Source organism: Dermacentor andersoni, chromosome 1 (assembly GCF_023375885.2).
Source record: "Dermacentor andersoni chromosome 1, qqDerAnde1_hic_scaffold, whole genome shotgun sequence".
NCBI lineage: Eukaryota > Metazoa > Arthropoda > Arachnida > Ixodida > Ixodidae > Dermacentor > Dermacentor andersoni.
The window spans coordinates 312836333-312859591 of record NC_092814.1 but is presented as its reverse complement, the minus strand read 5'-3'; the positions used below and the strand labels follow the sequence as shown (position 1 = coordinate 312859591).

General features: G+C 47.0%; 1 protein-coding gene across 1 annotated transcript in view; it reads right to left on the bottom strand.

The window, feature by feature from the left end:
- Window positions 1-23259, bottom strand: part of LOC126548190 (bone morphogenetic protein 4-like) — a 337221-nt gene that overhangs the window by 6484 nt on the left and 307478 nt on the right. The window lies entirely within an intron of this gene.

Below are 23259 nucleotides of genomic sequence, written 5' to 3'. Positions count from 1 at the left end.
GAGCCGCCAACGAGTTTAAAAAAAGAAAGAAAAAGCACCAGGACTCCCACCACCTCCGCTGCGCCTCTCCTGCTCTGCGGGCCGCTTCAAAACCGCCTTCGAGCCAAATGGACCATCGCCGGATGTGTTTTTGAACGCAATAGAAAAGGTACTCCTTGATAAAAAGAAAACCAATTCCTCTTTTTTTTCTCCCTCTGCCATTCTACCCACGCTGTCTATCTAGCGAAGAGCAAATAGACGGCGTCGGCAACGCGCGCTCAAATTTGGCACAAACGCAGATACACACGGCGTGGCGTGCGCCGCCCTCAGCAGGTGGCGTAACAGAGGGCGTAAAACGAGAAGAAAGCAACGATCTCGAAGAATACCGGGAACGCTGGCACAAAGCCTGGATGCGCTTCTTCAATTCCACGGTATAGCGCACAATGGAAGTTCAGAAGCGAAAAGACCCACCGCAAGAATTCGAAAATCGAAAGTAGGCGTGACGACAGGCCATGCGAGGACAGCTATCGCTGCAGCAGCCGCTGCGACGATCGATGTGTTCAGCGGCTTTGTACCGCCCATAGCACAGCAAAATTCGGTGCTCCCTTTATTTGCTCTTGCTTTCTTTTTTTTCGTATCATTTCGCCCGACTTATCCTTTTGTGAGATGCAGCTTGCCACATATATTAATAGGCATGTAATAATTAACAGCAAAGGAAAAGAAACCTCAGAATTTTTGTGTCGAAGGCAACAGCAAGCAATTGATCTTCGCGCTGAGGAAGTGTCCATTCAAAGCAGTCTCTAACCAGTAATTAATTGGGTCGTATTCATAAAGTTGCGTCAATACGGCAGCAAAAACTTTCTAACAAAGTGTTTTCTATGCCACGCGATAGCAGGACGCAATGTGTTTACCACATTCAAAGAAACCTCTAACCAGTAATGAACTGGCTAATATTAATAAATTGGTGTCTATACGGCGGTAAAAACTTCTTCGGCGCACTATTCATTTACCCCGCTACAGGAACACGCTATGGTATTATCGCATCCAAAGAAGTATCTAACCAATAATTAACAGGGTCATATTCGCAAGTTTGTGCCAGTATGATCACAAGAATTTTACCAGAGTGTTTGGTATGCCACGATGCACGAGGACGCGACGAAATTGCTGTATATCACACACAACATCTGCTTGGCATTAGGCGACGCTGGTCACCTTTTAGCCACTTAGAGTACAGTTTGTTCTCGGAAGGTAAGACCCTGGGACTTTGGTCAAAGAGCACTAGTATGCACAAGTCCACCAAAACGCTAATGCGCCTCCTCAAGGCAACCGGCGTTGCGCTGGTAAGCACGCGATCGCGGGAACAAATCCCGCCCGCGGCGGTCGCGTTCCGATGGGAGCGAAATACAAAGACGTCCGTGTACCGTGCATTGGGTGCACGTTAAAGAACCCAATGTGGCCAAAAGTAATCCGGAGTCCCCTATTACTGCGTGCCTCATAATCGGGACGTGATTTTGGCACGTAAAATTATAGAATGTATTATATTTTTTTAAAAGCAAATAGGCTATACGAGCGCTTCGCGACTACATATACGTGAGTGAACATTCATCTGCGGGTGCATGTGCGCGCCATGACTCTCTCTCTCCTTTTCTCTCTTTCTTCCTTTTATCTTGCCCTCTTGTAATAGAGCCAATCAGGTGTGACTATATATAACCTACCTGTTTTACCTTCTCTATCTAACTCTGGTCCCCTTGACCACTTCTCTGAACCTGTAGGTGTTCTACGTTAAAGGGATTTTTGTTATCGTTCAAATCCTCGCCCCTATAGCTCTCTGTTTCTCCCTGTTCTTTTTATTTGTGTACAGTGTTCAGCTCCCGTTCGTATCATTGCCAATTTGACAAAGGTACATTAAACATGCGCGAGTAGGGAAACGCGCAGGATAATAATAAAGTCCTTAACAAAACACTACGCCGACATATGCACTGTGTCCTCATTATCTGCATGTGTTTACATAGAGTATTACGCCGTTGAACGTTGATAGGAAAGTAACTCGACTCGCTACCGCTTGATTCAGCCAGCTTCTGAAAGGAGAAAAATTGAGTCACTGAACCATATTTTTTGTAAACGTACAGACTCTTCGGGCTCCGTACAGAATACCCGTTCAAAATTGGATTGGCATCGGAGAAAATTTGTAGAATCACTGTGATTGCCGGTTGTCCACGGTAACCGCAGAAATTTTACATATTGTGTGCATAATTAGGGTTCATTTGGTTCAGTTTATGCTGCCAAAGTTTAAGGAATCGAGGTCAGAAGCTCTCCGGCCTTATATTGTCGTCGCCGGCGTATGATGGGTCCTGTGTGCGTGTACAAGCTGTCTAGGGAATTTGTAGTTATGAAATGAACATGCAATTAAAACAGAACGCAAAAAGCAGAAAGAAGAACAGCAGTGGCCTAGCACGGGAGAGACGCCCCCGAAACACGACTCGAGAAACAGGTGATCTGCCATTAAGAGCGCAAACAAGAAGTAGAAAAGAAACAAAGAGGGCTCACGGATGGCGAATCGGGCAAGTTGTAACTGAACCATAGTAGCAGTGCATGGCAAACTGAGGACACAGAAAGGTCCCGTCTATTCATTTTCTGTGTCCTCGCTTTGCCGTGTGGTGCCACCATAAATCAAGAGGGACCCCAGCAGCCCTGTTTCATGTCTGGTGTGTGTTGTCTCTCATTCACTAGGGCATTAGGGCAACGAAATAGTCGAAAAGCGGTTTCAGTTGAAACAGTCTTAATGACTGTAGTCACACCACAACCGGCCAAGATGGCGCAGCTGGTGTCAAGCAAGAAACGGTATTAGAAGCAGAAAGTAAGCTGGATTCGGCCTAGACTAATTGACTTGATCACGTTTAAGGGTGAATATAATCCAGGTCTGCACAATAATATAGGTGCAAATCCATGTGAAAGGCCTCCCAAAAGGCGACTGGACAGATTTAATAAATTCGAGATGACCTTCATTTCTTTCCCTTTCCTTTCTTTTGTCACAGAGATTGCTCGAAGCAAAAGTTATCGCTGTAGAATCCTCCACATACCCTCACTTCCTTTTAGAGAGTAGTAAGAAGATGATTGAAATAACTTCAAAAAAGCTGAGCACACCTGTTCTTACATGGAGCTGTAAGTCTGCAAATACTGCTGCTAATAAATAAATGGCTGCAATTATAAGACCGAAGGACAATAAATACTCAAGATATTTTTTCTGTGCTGCTTGTCCAATCTTCCAGTGAAGCTTCAATCACAAATTTCAATTCGAGGTCACTTCCAATTGGCCTAGGACCACTCTTCGGCCCGTCTTGCGCGTGTTGTGCCGAATGAATCTTCGGTCTTTCTACAAACGAAAGCATGAACCTGGCTGCTGTCGAAAGTAAAACAAAATAAGAGAGCCGATCATTCGGCTAAGTTGGTTACCTGCGGGCGTTGGGACAACCAGCATGGTATATTCAAGGCACGCCCGGTGGCCGATACTGCTTACCTCGTCTTAATCAGGCACAGAGCAGACAGACAGCAACTGTTCGGGAGTGCAGATAAGGGCAGAGTGCGAGCACGTAGTGAATTATCGATGGTAACCACGGACTGGCTGCCCCAACCGTGCCTATCCAGCTGGAAGTTAAAAAAAGGGGTTCAATCGTAGCACTCCACAGAGACGTGTGAGAGAAGCCGCCGTCACTGCCACGATTCGAGAAAAAACGACATAGTTTCACTCGGCCTGATATAGCATCAAATAACTCGACGGTACGGCGTAGCGATTCAAAGAATGCAGCTTGTGGGAAACCTGCCCGGAAAGTGAGTGATAAAATAGGAAAGAAGGTTTACCAGGAAAGACGTCCGCTGGCATGCAGCGCTTCACGCAATTGCCATCCTGACAGCGGCGTCACGTTATCGAACGGCGCCTGCGTTTACAGTCGCGTGCGCGGGAGAATGGCCTGCATGAACCTTTCAACATACCTCTTGCACAATGAGTCGGCAATATTTTACTTCTGTTTTAGTTCTTCCTATAATGACGAAGCTCATGCCCTTTGGTATAACACACGAAGCGCAGCCCAGGGATGACAATGGATGGTGAACATTGGCACCCGATTCTTACTTTATGTACCACGGTCGTCGCCATGCTAGCTGGTCCTCTTACCGGCACCACCGAAGCATACAGACCCCTCTATATCTGTTTTTCGTTTCGATAGATGATGAAGAGAAAGGTTTAGACCATTCTCTGGATTGCTGCGCATTGAGAAATGATGACGAGAGAGATGGCAAATAGTGATACACGAAGCGAACATAAAAAGGAATTAGGGTAGTTGCTTGGGCTAGTTGGTTATTCCTTATAAAAACGACGCACAGCGCGAAGCACAAGGACTGCGAGAGATGACATACACACGGATGGCGTCTCTCGCAGTCCTTGTCATTCGCGCTCTACGTCGTTTTTATCATAAAAAAGGAGAAGAGCGTTACCCCGTCGTTGTTAGTGCCTTAGTGGTTATTGTGAGTGACGTCTCCGGTATCGAAGTTTTTTTTTTTTTTTTTTTTTTTTTACTTCGGACTCCGCTATCTGAGTCGACGCTGACGAGTTCACGGCAAGCTCGCACTGAACAAAAGTTAATTTCGAACTACGCGAACCTTGAAATGTTAACGTAAGATATACTGGTAGAGTATACCACGAACACAGAGGATAACGAATGAACCCAGAGGATGGTGAATGAATTGGTGGCTGCTGCGGTTCGCATGTTCTGCTTCTGAGCACGAGGGCGCGAGTTCGACTCCCGGCCGCCGTGGCAGCGTTCTCCTGGATGTAATACAAAATGATCGTGCATATGTTAGTCGCCACGCATGAGACAACTCGAGGTAGTTAAAATAAATCCAACGCCCTCCAACACTGCGTGTTAATGGCTGCTTCGGAACCTTAAAACTCCTAGATACCGGCTGCGGTGGCTCCGTGTCCACGAAGTTGTGGGACCGAGCAGCTCCGAAGAGCAGATTGTTTCAACATCGCATGCGTGAAACTAAAAATGCTATTGATATGGTCAGGCTTAAGGCCGCAAACCTGAAGCAAACCACAAATTGTGCTTAGATTGAAGTCGTAACGAGCATCATGCGCAAATGATGTAGCGAACACCGATTCGTGACTTTCTTCGCAATTTAAATTTTTACTGAAGACTTTTAGAGTCATTCGCAGTGAAGCTCACAGTGCGGCATGTGAGAGCTGAACGAGCGAATCAAAACGCATGTCCACAGTTTCTGACTATGACTGTAGCATCTGGCTTCCAAGTTCTTACAGGCGTAAGGAGAACAAATATGTTTTCCCATGGTTAGGAGTCCCGTATGCCGCCATTGGAATATGAACCTGGCAACGTTTAACGCTAGAACGTTATCTAGTGAGGCGAGTCTAGCAGTGCTATTGGAGGAATTAGAGGGCAGTAAATGGGATATAATAGGGCTCAGTGAAGTTAGGAGGCCAAAAGAAGCATATACAGTGCTAAAAAGCGAGCACGTCCTGTGCTACCGGGGCTTACCAGAGAGACGAGAACTAGGAGTCGGATTCCTGATTAATAAGAACATAGCTGGTAACATACAGGAATTCTATAGCATTAACGAGAGGGTGGCATGTCTTGTTGTGAAACTTAATAAGAGGTACAAAATGAAGGTTGTACAGGTCTACGCCCCTACATCTAGTCATGATGACCAGTAAGTCAAAAGCTTCTATGAAGACGTGGAATCGGCGATGGGTAAAGTCAAAACAAAATACAGTATACTGATGGGCGATTTCAATGCCAGGGTAGGCAAGAAGCAGGCCGGAGACAAGTCAGTGGAAGAATATGGCATAGGCTCTAGGAATAGCAGAGGAGAGTTATTAGTAGAGTTTGCAGAACAGAATAATATGCGGATAATGAATACCTTTTTCCGCAAGCGGGTTCGCCGAAAGTGGACGTGGAGGAGCCCGAATGGGGAGACTAGAAATGAAATCGACTTCATACTCTGCGCGAACCCTGGCATCATACAAGATGCAGACGTGCTCGGCAAGGTGCGCTGCAGTGACCACAGGATGGTAAGAACTCGAATTAGCCTTGACTTGAGGAGGGAACGGAAGAAACTGGTACATAAGAAGCCAATCAATGAGTTAGCGGTAAGAGGGAAACTAGAGGAATTCCGGATCAAGCTACAGAACAGGTATTCGGCTTTAACCCAGGAAGAGGACCATAGTGTTGAAGCAATGAACGAGAATCTTATGGGCATCATTAAGGAGTGCGCAATAGAAGTCGGTGGTAACGCCGTTAAACAGGAAACCAGTAAGCTATCGCAGGAGACGAAAGATCTGATCAAGAAACGCCAATGTATGAAAGCCTCTAACCCTACAGCTAGAATAGAACTGGCAGAACTTTTGAAGTTAATCAACAAGCGTAAGACAGCGGACATAAGGAACTATAATATGGATAGAATTGAACAGGCTCTCAGGAACGGAGGAAGCCTAAAAGCAGTGAAGAAGAAACTAGGAATAGGCAAGAATCAGATGTGTGCGTTAAGAGACAAAGCCGGCAATATCGTTACTAATATGGATGAGATAGTTCAAATGGCTGAAGAGTTCTATAGAGATTTATACAGTACCAGTAACACTCACGACGATAAGGTGAGAGAGAATAGTCTAGAGGAACTTGAAATCCCACAAGTAACACAGGAAGAGGTAAAGAACGCCTTGGGAGCTATGCAAAGGGGGAAGGCAGCTGGGGAGGATCAGGTAACAGCAGATTTGTTGAAGGATGGTGGGAACACTGTCCTAGAAAGATTGGCCGCCCTATATACACAATGCCTCATGACCTCGAACGTACCGGAATCTTGGAAGAAGGCTAACATAATCCTAATCCATGAGAAAGGGGACGCCAAAGACTTGAAAAATTATAGATCGATCAGCTTACTGTCCGTTGCCTACAAAGTATTTACTAAGGTAATCGCAAATAGAATCAGGAATACCTTACACTTCTGTCAACCAAAGGACCAGGCAGGATTCCGTGAAGGCTACTCAACAATAAACCATATTCACACTATCAATCAGGTGATAGAGAAATGTGCGGAATATAACCAACCCTCATATATAGCCTTCATTGATTACGAAAAAGCATTTGATTCAGTCGAAACCTCAGCAGTCATGAAGCCACTACGGAATCAGGGTGTAGATGAGCCATACGTAAAGATACTGGAAGATATCTATAGCGGTTCCGCAGCCACCGCAATCCTCCACAAAGAAAGCAACAAAATCCCAATAAAGAAAGGCGTCAGACAGGGAGATGCGATATCTCCAATGCTATTCACAGCATGTTTACAGGAGGTATTCAGAGGCCTGGAGTGGGAAGAATTGGAGATAAAAGTTGATGGAGAATACCTTAGCAACTTGTGATTCACTGATGATATTGCCTTGCTTAGTAACTCAGGAGACCAATTGCAGTGCATGCCCACTGACCTGGAGAGGCAAAGCAGAAGGGTGGGGCTGAAAATTAATCTACAGAAAACTAAAGTAATGTTTAACAGTCTCGGAAGAGAACAGCAGTTTACGATAGGTAGCGAGGCACTGGAAGTGGTAAGGGACACATCTACTTAGGGCAGGTAGTGACCACAGATCCGGATCATGAGACTGAAATAACCAGAAGAATTAGAATGCGCTGGGGTGCGTTTGGCAGGCATTCTCAAATCATGAACAGCAGGTTGCCACTATCCCTCAAGAGGAAAGTGTATAACAGCTGTGTCTTACCAGTACTCACCTACGGGGCAGAAACCTGGAGGCTTACGAAAAAGGTTCTGCTGAAATTGAGGACGACGCAATGAGCTATGGAAAGAAGAATGATAGGTGTAACGTTAAGGAATAAGAAAAGAGCAGATTGGGTGAGGGAACAAACGCGGGTAAATGACATCTTAGTTGAAATCAAGAAAAAGAAATGGGCATGGGCCGGACATGTAATGAGGAGGGAAGATAACCGATGGTCATTAAGGGTTACGGACTGGATTCCAAGGGAAGGGAAGCGTAGTAGGGGGCGGCAGAAAGTTAGGTGGGCGGATGACATTAAGACGTTTGCAGGGACAACATGGCCACAATTAGTACATGACCGGGGTAGTTGGAGAAGGATGGGAGAGGCCTTTGCCCTGCAGTGGGCGTAACTAGGCTGATGATGATTATGATGATGATGATGATGATGATGATGCCGGTATAAATATCTGCCTAACATCCAGGAGTGTTGGTGGCGCGGCGTTGGTTGCCTTTTATGGGAAAAAAGAACCTTGCAACTTCAGCGCGACAAGGTTCCGACAAATGCTCCGCGTTGCGCAGTTTTAATCAATATTCTGGGAGCACGGCCATCAGTCAGTCGTTTCTAGTTTGTACAAACGATTCGTGTACAAACGCTTGCGCGCGAACTGTATTTTCCGCTGCTCACAGCGATTTCTGAAACATCCAAGGTCGCAGTCGCAGCGCATACTGTGCACTGCGGGCCGACGGCACTATACGGCTCCCTGCGCCACAGGGAGCGACCCTGGGTTCAGCCTCGCCATTTTCTTCTAATTGCGCGAGAACTCGGCGAGCAAAACGGCGCCATCACCAGATCGGTGACCGCCAGAAACGAACGTTAACGTTCCGCTCCCTTTTCTCGTCGGGCCGTTGAGCTTTTACGGCCCTCCGGTTTAACGGCGCGGATGCGTTCGCGCGAAATGGCAGAGAACTGTCGTTGCGGGCGCAAGCATATAAAGATCCTTCATTCGGCATTGGATACCGGTACAGCGGGGCGCATGGCCGACGAAAGCAGCCTGCAGACTCAGCGCGATCGTCCGATCGAAACCAGTAGTATAGTTAGCCATATACTTCTGCGTGAAACAAAACAACAAAGCGAAAACAAGAAGTTGGAATCAAAAGGACGGGACGGAGAGCTAAGCGAGAGGGGCGATCGAGCCGAATTCCACCGAATCGACGGCGGCATGCGACGCGGACACGAAGGGAGGGCGAAGCGAACCCGTGGCTCGTAGAGCTCCTGCAAAGGTTCAGGCAGGGGTTCAAGGAGGGGGGAGGGGGGAGGGGGGAGGCAGGAAGGTGGTATTCGTGGCTCTAATGAGAAGAGTCTAGCTAACGGCAGGCACGAATTCCCTTGCGCTCGACGCCCGCGCTGTTAGGCGAACGCGTTTCAGCGCTAGGGGACCGTCGACGACAGGATGCCCTTCGAGGTCGGGTTGGAAGCGCGACAGCTGGCAGCAATTAGGCACCAACTCCAGCGATTCGTCTATCGCGGCCCGCCGTCGAATCGGTCACCCTCTGCCGCGCGCAGCGGGCCATACTACGCTCACACCCACACCACGCACCTTCGTAATTGGGCAATCCCCGCCTACTTTTAACTGTATACGAAGAGAGAGAAACAAAACAAAGGGATTGAATAATATTTAGAAAACATCGAGCGAATGAAGTGTCGCGTGGCGTATCCTTTAGGGAGCACTGAAACGGCTATCCAAAAAGCTTGAAAAAGGCGACCGAATTTTTGCGCGGTGTGTCAGATCCAAGATTCTCCTCAGCTTTCCGCCTCCAACCACAACAAGGAACATCAGGAGCAACACCCTCACTCCGCATACGTCCCTTTGTTGCAGTGTTTTTCCCACTGCTTTTCGCAGGTTATCCGGAATGCAGTTTAACTTGTCTATCTCATGCAAACCGAGCATCGTGCTGCTTCCTGCAGCCTATACGTGTGCTTTCCAGTGTCTCAATTACTGAATGAATAGTTTATTTCGGCGTTAGCCATGAAACGCCTCATGCACTCACGGGCGGTCGGCGATATATTCTCGCGCAAGAACAGTTTTTCATAAGGGTTCTTGCACTTCTAGAGCGCGTTAATGCACCCAAAATTTGAGAAAGCCGTAGTGTTGCAGCTCGTGATGAACGGCTTGCGCGATCTGACAATAAAGTCTTTCCGAAGAACGCTCCACTTTCCAAACACAGAGTCCACCACCGCGCACCGCCAACGTGTGTACGTGTCACCAGCTCAATGCTCTTCGTTCACGCGGTACCGGCGGCATATTACCGGCGCGCACCTCTTCGCTGCCTCTGATCACCGAGGCAACGGTTCTACTCGCTATGTGTAAGCATTCTGGAGCGATTTTTGCTTGAGTCCACGCCTTAGTCCTCATAATCTGTACGTGCATTCTCGTGTTTATTGTTTACTGCACCTATGCACAGCGCAGGGGAACCGTTTTTTTTTTTTAGAGTTAATAATAAGGAATTTGTGAAGAAAAGGCCTCACCACCCTTTTGTGCGGACAGTCGGCTCGAGCATTCTTGACTTGTCACTGACTATATATTCACTATATAGAGACATTCAACACTTACTCAGACTGACGTGAAAGAGAGCGACAGAGAGAGAGAAGAAAAGAATGAGGCATGAAAACACTAAGGACTATGTAAATTTCTTTTTAGAGAAGTCTGCAGCCTTCGAAATAGCAACTATCAGGCCTCCCCACCCCCTACTTTTTCTGTGCCCCTACTTTGTTTCTTATGCTCTTTTTTTTTTTTGCCTTACTTTTGGTCGTCCAACCTTTCAAGCATGCTGGCCTCAGTCACCCTAACCGTCTCTTGTTTGCACTTCACAGTCATTGCTGGCGGCCTGCAGTCGTCTTTCATCATCAGTGCGTGAGCTTTTCTTCTTCCTTATTTCCTTCTTCCGATTCCCCGATACTTCGCCGCTGTCCCAACCGACCGACAGTATTGATGAGGCCTGCGGTTCGCGTCTCAACCAGCTCGGCATCCAACAGTCTGCTATGCCAAGGAGACGGCGACGAAGCAAAATGAAAGGGGCAGAAGAAATGCTGAACGAGGAGGAGGAAAAAGAAAAAGGCTCCTTTATGTAAAACTATACATACACACACAAACCACGGCAGAGATGAATAGCGGCCGGTTTCTTCAGCACCTGGCCGCATTGCGATCCTCCCGAGACGAGTGAAAGCATGCTCATTGCGCGGCCAAAGGAAAGTCAGGTAGGCGGCGAAAAAGAACGCAGAGATAAGGGAAGCGCTGACAGGGGACAAAGAAAAAAGGAGGAAGCCAACTCGCGCTGCCCGTGTATTCAACTGATATCGGGTCATCGATCTTGCCTAATGGGAAACGAGACTTCCTTCCTTTCTTACTCGGGTTGTTCTCCGATTTTTTTTTTATATCTACTTTTCTTTCCGTTTATTTTTTCCGGTGTGGGTCATCATCGAGGCCGATGCGTGCGCCCACCTCATATCTGTTCTCATTCTTGTTTGTCCATCACGCAATACCGGTTCCCTTCCCGTGCGGGAAAAGAAAGATTCGCTCGTGCACCCTTGCCTCGGGTTATACCGATCCCGCTTTCTCCAACTCGTCGAATAGGTACTATATCTGAACCGAAATATGACGTTTTGATAGTGTTCGCGTTAATTTCCACGAAATACGTATGGTGTCTAGTTGAGGGAATCGGTAAACCGATCAATAGAGTATTTATACCACAGCGATACCAATCAGCCGTTGCCGTCACCGTTACCATTCCTCCACTACTGCTGACTGCGCATAAGCAGTCAGCGGTAGTAGATATCGGTAGCGGTCGAGCGGCAACGCTATGTCAAAATACCGCCACCTACGCTTTGCTAGACAAAACGTAATACGCGCCATCACACTTACGTCGTCGCGCGAGATGCCTTCGCAATGTCGCAGCATTGGCGCGTTTAGAATGTTGTAGCCACATGCAGGAAGATGAGCCTATCCTATCAGAATGCATACTCGTGAAAACCAAGAACTGTAGCACGTTTTCGATCTTGCTCCCTTAGCTCATTTCTCAAGGCAATATAGTATGTACAAGACGGCGCCCCTTTAGGTAAGGGAACATATATAGCCGCATCCTTCGAATCGACAGCCGACAAATGTGGTGGCGGCTAGCGCCGTTGCAGAAGTGTATTTTTTGACGGTAGAAGTTGGCCAAACACAGTTTACTTCCAAGTACGTCGTCGTCTCCTTGCCTGCCAACCAGTGCCCATCACTAACACGTAGCCATGCTGTAATTGTTTTACGGAAATATTCACGTGCTGCTCAGAAAAACAAGGCAGTGAGCATATTATTTTTCTTCCCGCAGCTAGTCCGCTCGGCAAATGTTGAGCCTCCGTTCCCTTGCGTACTGCCAGCCTAAACGTTCCTACACGCGACAAAGTGCACAATTAACGGCACCGGGTTGGCACTTTTTCGATGCTGAGCTGTGCTTGCTGCGAAGCCAAGAAGGACTTTTTCTTCGGGAAATAGTAAGCAAGGCTTACGAAGTTGAATAAGGTCGTACCCTAGGCAACTCTATTAAGTTTGCATCATGCTTCGAGGGCGTCACACGTGTTTCCCGACGAGTTTGGTAGACTACGCATCCAGTAGATGATACACGTTGCTTAGTGCTTAAAGAACTTAAGCTTAAAGCTTTAGATCTAAGTTTCAGCTGTACCGGTTTAAAGAATTTAAAGCATATGTGACTGTCATAACAGAAGGCTCAGAAGAGCGATGTGTTAAAAGAAAGAAAAAAAAAGCTGAATTTTATTAAATTATTATTTACAGTTATCTAGGCTGTTTGTTGCAGCGTCGTCATGCGTTTTCTTTAGTTTCCCGTACGCACTGCACCAATGTCAAGCGTTGGTTAGCGCGAGCCATTGCACGCTACACTAGATTTATGCCCAATACGACTATATTTTTTTTTAACACCGCAAGCATTGTAATTTCTAAACGCTACCATACCGCTAACAAGTAAAATAAAATGTAATAAAGCAAGTTCAAGCGCTCTCCCCGGTCACACTTCATTATTCTTTACTCTTACCAAGAAGTCATAAAGAGTGCGCTTAATGAAACAACTTTTGCCGTTATCTCGCAAATGAAAAACAAAATGTTGGAGTCCACGCCCAATGTCCACACCTCCGTGATCAGCTCACCCTGCAAGCGGCGAAAAACAGAAAGATCCGAGAAAAATAGCAACAAAGATATTCTGGAAGCCAGGGGACGTTTCTCCGAGCAAGCAAAGACCATTAACTTCTCACTTCCGAAAGGAAACTCCGCACCCACAGACGTTCTCCCTGTCGCGCTGGCGATCACGAAGCACACTGTAGCTCTAGCACAGTCATCTGTAGCCTCGAAGACGACAACGAGCGACCCTACAAGAAAGAAAACAGGAAAGAAAAACGGTAACACAGCGCCAAGTCGAGGAGCAAGTCGGGGCAGCCTTTTTTCTTAACCATGGGGTCGTATCGAACCACCAATCATTCGAAAGCCCCCAGGGGAATCTGTTCCTAAGTGGTCATTTACAGCGGCGCGCGCGATTTCGCCCTCCCCCGCCTAACTCTTCTCTCGTATATTTTTCAACGCCATAAAACACACTCGCACACGCACACATACACATGGCGGTACAAATAAAAAAAAAACGAACTCAACGACAGAGGAAAGTGCCAAAGACTCCCGGAGTCGATGAGCGTGCTATAAAGGGCGGTCCAGGCAGGACGGCAAAGAAATGTCAGGCAGAGCGCTGCTCGGAATAGCACACCGACGCTACACCAGCTCCTCCGAGTTCCTTCATTTGCGCGTTCGCACCGCTTTTTCTTGCCGTCCGTTTTTTGTTCTTCTTTCGCCTTGCAAAACGACAACTATACAGCCAGTTCGACGTCCTCACTTGCGGGCTGAGGTGCAGTTTCCACAGGTGAGTGTTATAAGGTAACCACGCAGGGTATAATCGCTGGAGAGCTCGGCTTTAGAAAAGTAAAGTGTTATGAGGTTGATCCTATGTCTTGGGTACGGTACAAGAACTTACAAAACGCAATACCTGGCAAAGAAAAAAAAACAAGCAACCCTTATTACTATTTCTTTTTTTACTGGAGATCAAGATCTGCGGTAAGCGGGCGTATTTTAGCTCGATCCCACCAATATAAGGCCTCTTTTGTGATCATGATGGCGATGTAATATTGCTAAGGTTCACGCGGTAAGATGCACAGGGACACGTAATCTATATAGCATGTCGCAATCAAATGCTCATCAACCAATGACGTCATTGCAATGCGACGCGCTTAGCGGTCTATTCCATGCTTTCATACCTCGACTCTCGCTCTTCTTTACTTTCCTTCGCTATTTTATACACACTGTCATCACATCGGTTTTCTGTGGCTGCCCGTGCTAACACTATGCGACCTTTCATAAAGCAAAGTAATAAAGCGCGATTTAGCTGACACAGGTGCTATGCTGCAAAGCCACTGCAGAACACCGAAAGTCCTTTCTCCATCCTCTCTGCATGGCTTGCGCAACTCATCTGAACTTCACTGTGATGTCCAGCTTCTCCTTGCTAGCATTGTACGCACTGCTCTTGTCGTCTACCGTGCGCAGTGGCTTCTTTATTGGGTATATTACCAGCGCTGTGCTCATTCGGTCTTGGCGATTAGCCCCATCGAATAAGGAAAGCGGCTAAAACATGCATCCACAAGTCGTCTGTGCGCCGTCGCCTTGCTCCGCCAACGCATTTCGCGTTTCCAAGGACGGGCATAGACAGCATTCTCTATTTTATGTATCTTTAGAGCACGTAACGTAAAAACAGAAACCGAAGTCGTGGAGGAGGTTATACGCATGGTTTATGCTCTCACACAAGCGGTGACGTTTTAGTCGCTCTCATATCATCGAACAGCCTTCGGCGCCACTGGGCCTTCATGCCATTATCGAGCTGAGCTGAGAGAGAGAGGGAGAGAGAGAGAGAGAGCAAGGAGAAGAATGGCAGGGAGGTCAACCAGACGAGGGTCCGGTTTGCTACCCTACACTAGGGGAAGGGTAAGGTGAATAGAAAGAGGGAGGCGGGAGGGTGAACACTGCGTGCGCACGCAGCAAAGCGCCTTCTAGTAGTCTTGCCCCAGACTATGTCCATCCAGAAGTCCCTACTAATCCAGGGTAAGCCTGTAGCTAAGCTAACCCAGCCGAATTCCATCGCTGGATTTGGGAAATTGTATCTTCGTGCTAGCTTCGTAGCTTCGTGCTACATTCGGATGGATCGCAATTTTCCCTTTCATCGATGGATTTATGCCCGTCACCGCAGGTCCTTGCTAGGTAATATTGCCCAAACAAAATCCGTATGAGCTATCATCGCCAAATCGGCGGGAAACGTCAGGTCGACACAACGAAATCTGGAGGCTGTGCTTCTGGCGGGGTACATGCTAGTGTACTTCCATTAGAATTTTAATGTGCTATACCAGCAGGTGCAGATTAGTTCTTAGATTTCCGCTTAACGAGAGAACCACTGATAACTACATAATGTTTGAAAAATTACTGTGTGAGAAGTCTCTATGACAAATTTCTTTACGCTATATATAACCTACTTCTTATCAAACTTTTTATCGCCAGAGAAGGGATGAAATTCGTGAACCTATGTAACCTCACGAACCAAGAGCCTCGCTCTACGATGAAATTTCTCCCTGGAAAGCAAGGTCAGGGAAATATCTTTTTGATGCTATACATGAACTGTATCGGGGGACAATTACTTTTCTTGGGCAATAGTGAAAAGAAGTACATCCTACTTCATGCATGTCATTTCAACACCAAAGGTGAAGAACGCCCTTCTAAGGTCACTCAGAAGAACGCCGATTGGGCTTGCGAAATGCTTTTGCGAAAGAGAACGATATTAGCTAAATGCACAGACGAGACCCTGTACTTATCAGGCAAACGTTCGCGCCCTATTCCGACTAATGCAACCGATAAGAGCACTCTATAGACAGCTGTGTCCCCACGTGCTAGAGCTTTCATAAGAAGCATGAACGCATGCCAACTTCTCAAGTTCTTCGACATTAATTAAGTTGAATCCACTTCTATTCATCATTAGGGAAGAGGAGGAGGTCGGTGGAAGGTAGGCTGGTAGATTGTTATTTTAAGGCTGTGTCCAGGACAAGGAGCAGCGAAATGAGTGATGGAGCTAAATTGGTCCCTAAGAAAAGAATCGCAAAATTTAAATGACGAGGCATGACTTGATGGATGATGGTGTTTCCAGTCGTGGATGTTCGTGAATTATCTATAACTGGGCTGATTGGTTTTGGCACGACGTTACTAACACGCGTGGCAAAGGCGACATGAAATTTGGTCAAGAAGTGTGGGGAAAAGTTTGTGGAAAAGGTAGCTGTCTCGCTCCACATTATCTCTAAACATGAAGCTTTCATTACACTGCAAAAGCGATTTAATAATCAAATCTGAAGTGTTCCATATAGACATTGCAAAGTAGATTCATAAAGTTCATGGCCCGTATTCTCAAAACGTTCTGACGCTAAAAGCGTTCGTGCCAGCCAATAGTGATGTAGGACATATTATTAGCAAATGCGATCAGCCAATGAAAAATAGCAATTACGAACGAAAAGCTTTATGAATTCGGCCCCAGGGCCGGTATTCGCAAGGCTGAAATTTTTCGTAAAAGCAAGTCCCAACGAACCATTATGCTGGACATAAAATTATTGACAGTGTCCGACCAATGATGAGCGGCACTTACGACCGAAAAGCTTTGCGCATGCTTTGTGCTCAAGGGTCCAATTCACAAAGCTTTCTGTCTTAACTGCTCTTTCCGATTGGCCAGCCGCCTTCGCTGATAATATTTCCAGCAGCGAGATTGCCTGAAATTTGCTCTTGCGAGCAATTATAGCTTAATAAATTTTTCTGAACACGGGCCAAAAGTAATATCAAGGAACCGTTCTTTTTTTGCTTTTGTTTTTATGGGGATATGACACTATTTAGCAAACTAGCAGTTTCAAGCTCGAACTTTTTTTTTGTAGGAGGGTCTAAAGATGCATCACTAGTTTTAGACTGGTACTCTTCTTGTACAAGAATGTACTTACCCGAAAGCACAAACAATGGTCGTCTTTCCTGTCAGATTGGTTGGTTGTTTGTTCCATAGTGAAATGGCGCAACCCACTCTGAGGGATCGGTCATAATTGGGAGGTACGAGGGTTCAATAAATTTAAACAATAATTCGGAAAAATAAATTGATACGAGCAATGTAGACGGAACAGGAGCCCCAATGCGCGGGCCAGAGTCAGGGTTGGTATTGGCAAAAAAGAAAAAGAAAGAAAAAAAAGTGGAGATCCAACGAACATGTTGGAACCTATGCGAAGCAAAACTTTAGAGAAGTGGTTAATTAAATGATATACAACTAAAGGCGATGCGTGCAATTGCGTTTAAATTAATCCTTTGGAACGAGTAATTTCGTGCAAGTTTCACATTTGCGCACTAGATCGCTCGCAAGCTATACCCAATTATTACAAAAAAATTAAATTTTGAGTTTGCGAAAGGTGCCAGAACCACAATGTCATTATGATACACGCCGCATAGTGAGGGACTCCGAATACTTTTGATCACCTGGGGTTCTTTAACGTGCACCCAACTCCAACTACACGAGCGTTCCTGCATTTCGCCCCCATCAAAGTGCGGCCACCGCGGCCATGATCGAACCGGCGACCTGGAGCCCAACAGCGCAACGCTATAGCCACTGGGATAGCTGGCACACCGAAATGCAAACACCAAATCAAGCGGATGCACAGTTTGAGACGTCTACGCAGCAAAGTCCCGAAGACGAAGGCGATGTATGACGCTTGTCGAACAAAATATGTCGATGACCGGCTACATTTAAGGATTATCTATCCTTTCGTCATATCGGCACACACCCATTCTGGAGGATTCACCAAGAATGGGCACACAGCGAGTGACACATACCGAATGCCTAGGTGAGAGCAAAATCAAGTCTATAAAGAAATTCGTAGAGCATAATGCGCTATTCCATTAGCAGGTCAGTGTGCATCCTTTAGACACACCTCTGAGCCTAGGTTAGGATGGATAGCTGGGCGTGTTCATTGAGCACGATCTGACGTGAAAGGCGCGAAGACGATGACGGACAACGAGTGAAACACACACACACAGGGCGCCGACATTACGTGTTAAGGTTTTATGAAAGAATCTTTATTTTTTTCATTGCGCACGCACAACATCAGGGGCCCTATAAAGTAAAACTATTCCAATATGTTTTTTATTCGAATCTCCTGACGTCAAATTTGGGTAACCACCGACGCAAGCATCGGGCGGTGACCCGCAGGGTTGACCAATCAAACGCTCTCCTCGTTTATAGAAGGTCGCCTTTGTTTGTTTTGAAAACGAATAACGTTGCCTACACTGAGCGGCTTGTGTTATATAATTGGCTGATAAGAGACGAGGAGCACGCTCAAGTGGAAAGGGAATCGATGGGGCCGAGCCAGTGCACTAAAAATCGATAACCGCATGAAGAGTGTGGTGCCGGCGTCTGCGATTGGTCCGTTTTCCCTTACTTAGCTTGCGGTGGCTTGTCGAAAATGGCGGTGGCATGCAACGGGAAGCTTAAGAATGCCGCTAAAAAGGATCCTCAGCAAAGAAAAGTTGGCTGAGCGAGGTCCTAAACGTGCCGAAAGTGCTCGGAAACGTTACATGGTCAGGCAGAAAGCTTTATTATACGAAAATAAATCCATGCTCTCCGGCAGGAGCGAGTAGCCAGTGCCTGAGCGATCGGCGGCAGCAATCTTTTATTCCTTTCGGAACGGGGCAGCCTGCAGCTATTCAGAAAAAATTTCAGTTTTGTTCGGCATATTAATGCATCTTTAACGCGTACACGTCACTTTGACGCGGTGAGTTTTCGCGGTTTTGTTACGTCGTGTGACAGGGAGGTGAAGTGGGTGCAAATTGAAAACTTGACCAATAGCCGAGGGGTAATGACGAAAAGGTGTGAAATCGGAAATAACTATTGTTCTTTTGTTCAGTTCAATAATGCATAATCAGAGTGTGCACGTCGTATAAGATGGGGAGCTATCGCCGTTTGCGTGACGTCGTGTGACTGACAGGAGAAGTTGGGGTGGCCCAGAAAAGCTTTTGACCAATCGCGGAGGGCTGATTGCAGATTAGAATAGAAAAGTTTGGAATAGCTTTACGTTATAGTGCCCGAGGCGTGCTTAGTGACACTACTTTGCCGATATTTATACACACCGTGGTAACGACCGACATCGCAGTAGCCAGTCCAAAGCCGGGAGAGAAGGCAAACAAAGCTTCGCTTTAAAAGTTATTATGTCAAACCTGTTCTTAAGAACAGTTGCCAGGCAATTGTCCTGTTCGGGCATATTATTAGCGAAGGCAGTCGACGAATGGCAACTAGCTTTTACGAACGAAAAGCCTTGCGAATTGTTCCCAGCTTCCGTTACACACGTTCAAACTTTTCGGCAATAGCAGTGCGCCTCAATCGCTTCCCGCCAATACCGATGAGGCTATACTACTTCGGTGGCAGTTAATCCCATTAGCACAGCTATGCAACTAAGATAACTTTTGGCGCAGCAACTAGTAATGCTACTGCTAGTGCTACTATACAAATGCTACTACTGCTAAAACAAACTGCCGCCGCCGTTGCCGTGACCACTATGGGTGCCTCAATCAGAATAAATTAGGCTTGTGCGAATACTGGAAACTCTCGAATAAAAAAAATCTAACAGTGTATTGTAGTCAATACTCGCAAATTCGACTATCTTTTTAATATTTTTCGAATATTTTACATTGTCAATCGTGCATTATCAAACATAGAGAAGCAAAAATGCGAAAACTTCCATCCCGGTCATACTGAACATAAAGCACGACGAGTAACGTAGTAGAGCAGGCTTCGTCGCTCAGAGAAACCAGACTCTCTCGGCTAAAGCACGACAATTGACACTTAAATTTCGCTTATAAACATGACGTTGGTACATTGAGTTTAACGTCTCAAAGCAAGACACCGTAGTGAGAGACACCATGGTGGAGGGCTTCAGAATAATTTTAACCTCCTTGATTTCCTTAGCATGCCCTTCAGTTATAGTATAGGAGCGTTTTTGCATTTCACCCCCATCGAAATGCGGTCACCATGGCCGGGAATCGAACTGTCGACCTCGTGCTCAGCACTGGAAAGGCAGAGTCACTGCATCACCGCGGTTGCTATGACATGGCCTTCGGTAGCATGTATTAGGCACGAAATGATTTTAGATTCCGTTGTCGGCGACCTTCAAGCGTATTGAGCCAAAAACCAGAGCCGTTATCCGAGCAAGTTGCGACAACAAAGCGAGATCATCCGGGCAACCGTCAAAACTTAAGAAAATGCGTTCTCTGGCCCCCAACGTTTTGTACAGGACTGCATTACATACGCTAGTTTCTGCCCAAATAAGTTACAAAAAATATTGCTTCCTAGTTCTTCCTAACTTTTGTTCACAATATCACTCAAGCAGTAACTTCCAGTACGCTGAAGTTTTATTTTACATTTCCAATATCGACGTTCAAAAGGCAGATACAGGCACCATCCACTTCATTGTAATCTTTTGGCGCTCAGACAGGATTGCCCTCCTCTGCTCTTTTGAGCGCCAGCGGTCCGTGAGTTCCGCGGCAAGGGTTTTGCGTCGCCTTGAGAGATGGCGCCACGCTGCGTGGCGCCTGCTTTAGGAGCTTCAACCCGCCGCGGTGGCTTAGTGGTTATGCTATTGCAATGCTCAGCACGAGGTCGCGGGATCAAATCCCGGCCGCGGCGGGCACATTTCGGTAGAGGCGAGGCGCAAAAGCGCCCATATCCCATGCATTGGACGGACGTTCGCACGTTGGTCAAAATTAATCTGGAGTCCCCCACTACGACGTGCCTTATAATTCGTGGTTTTGACACGTAAAACCCCAGAATTCAATTCATTCTTCTTCTAGCTAGGCAGTGCGCTTTGCTGCCGTCTTTCGCTGCCTGTCGTGCCGCCTTCAGCCGGTTTTCTTCTAGCTAGGCAGCGTCCATATGAAGCAGTATCATCTCCACCCAATCTGCTTTGCCGGTTGTCATTTCATTCTTACATCTACTCTCGATTACGGGAGAGCCAGCAATTTTCTTGTGGTACCTTATATGGGGGATGCTGCATCTGTGTGCTCTTTTCTGAATAAACCTGAACCCCTCTTCGATGTAACATTATATACTGTAGCAGTGGCGCCATGTACAGCAACCATTCCAACTTGATGGGTAATCTGCTTTTGTCGCTATGCCATCATCGTAGAAGACATTTATTTATGATTGAATTTTGAAGGTACGTATATCTCACTGACAGTGGGTACCTACCCGAATAGAGAACCTCCAACACTCGGTATGTGAAACTGGGTATGTGCCACTGAATATGCGTCCATATAGACATCTTGGGTCATTGGGAATTTGCGAATGGGCATGTGCAACTGGGTATGTATTAGAATGGACAACTTGCGACACCGGGTATGTGCAACAGGGCACGTGCCACTGGATATGTGAAAATTCTTAGCCAATCCACCAGAATGGGCGAGTGGCACTGGGTAGGCGCCCGAATAGACAAGTAGAACAATGAGCAAGAAAGCAAGACGTCTACAACAAAAGCATCTGAGTACGGAGAAGGAAGCAAAGAGAACAAAATGTGACCAGAGCGTGCATTGAAGCGTGGAACGTTGAGATACCGAGCAGCGAAGGAATCGGCAAAAAGAATTGAAGTCCGCTACAGAGAAGTGAAAAAGTAGTCGGCAACAGAAGCAGCTGAGTGCGAAGAAAAAAGTTCACCGAAGAAACTGGAACCAGACCTTGCATTGAGTGAGAAGCGTTGATGTACATAAAAGTGATAAAGGAGGAGCAAAGTGAAGACATTTCAGTAACCATTAAAAGAAGCTTTGCTTATCACCGATTGCCACATACACGTGAAAACGATAATGTTGTTTTTTTTTTTTGTCTGAGCCAAGTGAAAGCAGGCGGGAAAGAAGCACGTTCTGGCGGGTGACTATATGCAGCGCTCCGTGCGCAGCATATGTGACTTGAACGTCGTCATCTTGGGTTGGAAATAGGAACACTGAATCACACGTCTCACTCAAGAGGCTGATGTCGATCGCTTAAGCAGCAGAGAAACAGTGTGGGCACGCCATTCGCGCTGCCCTTTGCCTCTCCTTTCCCTCAACACTTGAACTCCTGCGCACTCGAGCGTATTTATGAGTGCTCGCTCCCGATTCCCCACGAAAGCTCCACAGGAGACGCTTATGCGCCGGAGGATTCAACAGTGAAGGAGAATATTACAAAAACCTTGTTTTTTCATAAGCCTTTCTTACTCTCTCCTACTAGAAAGCCATATCTGATATGTGCGAAGAATAATTAAGAAGGAAACATGGGGGAAATGGGAGAGAAGGCAGGGCGTGTCTACACGCAAGTATATGGTAGATGCCACTTGTTTTGCGACCCTTTCTCCCATTCGCTCGTAAATACGTTCGTGTGCCTTTGTTGCATAGCACAGCACTTCGACAGAAGCGAGAAGGGGAGAAAATGCAACTCGGCAGCGATTCTGCGTCCTGCCTTAAGGCTCCCTCACTTTTCTCTGGCGTCCAAGAAGACCCCTGTAGCAGCAGACCCGGAGATCCACTGCAGATGGGATATGGAGAGAGAGGGCGTTTTCTTCCCGACACTATTTTACCGGTGGGGAGCCCCTTTCGCAACGGCGGAAACAGCACACACAAAACGAACATCGAAAGACCGCGGTGCACCAAACCGCAGAAGCCACGGACGCGACCGACCGCTGACCAACGACAGCCGAGCGAAGGCCAACTGAAGGAAGAGAAGACGATCGTCCTTCTTCGGAGAGGTGGAGAGGGGTTAAGAGACGCCGGATAAAAATGTCGGGCGGAGGGAAAAAAGAAGCAGAGCCGAGAAAAATACACCGGCGGACGCAGAAGCTATGCGGAAGCAATATCCAGCCCCCCCCCCCCTATCTTTGTTTTTCTTTCGTGCTCCCCCATCCCCACTGGAAGAACTCTCTCTGCTCGCAAACGGTCTGTGCGCCGGACGTGGCCATCTTTTACCCGTTAGGGAACGTGAAAGGGACGAGGGAAAAGGGAAGGGGAAGAGTAGTATCAAGATGTGGAACTACCGGGGAACGGTAGGGAGAAAGTGCAAGAAGCTTGAGAAAACGAGGAAGAAGTTCGGGTACGGGAGGACAAGTGGGGAGGTGGTGGCTGCTGAAGGAGTTCGTCCCTGCCGCGCCGCAGCACGGGGCTTCTGCCGGTCATAGCTGTCTCTTCGGGCTGGCTGCACAATCTGTGGCAAGCTTTAGTGTGTCTATATAAGCGCTATTTACGGAGAGGGTGCGCAGGACACATCAGGAGAGATCTCGATGTAGGTTGCGACGCTCCGGTTCGCCATTTCCCGGACGTTTTCCCCGCATGGTTTCTTTTATCGGAACG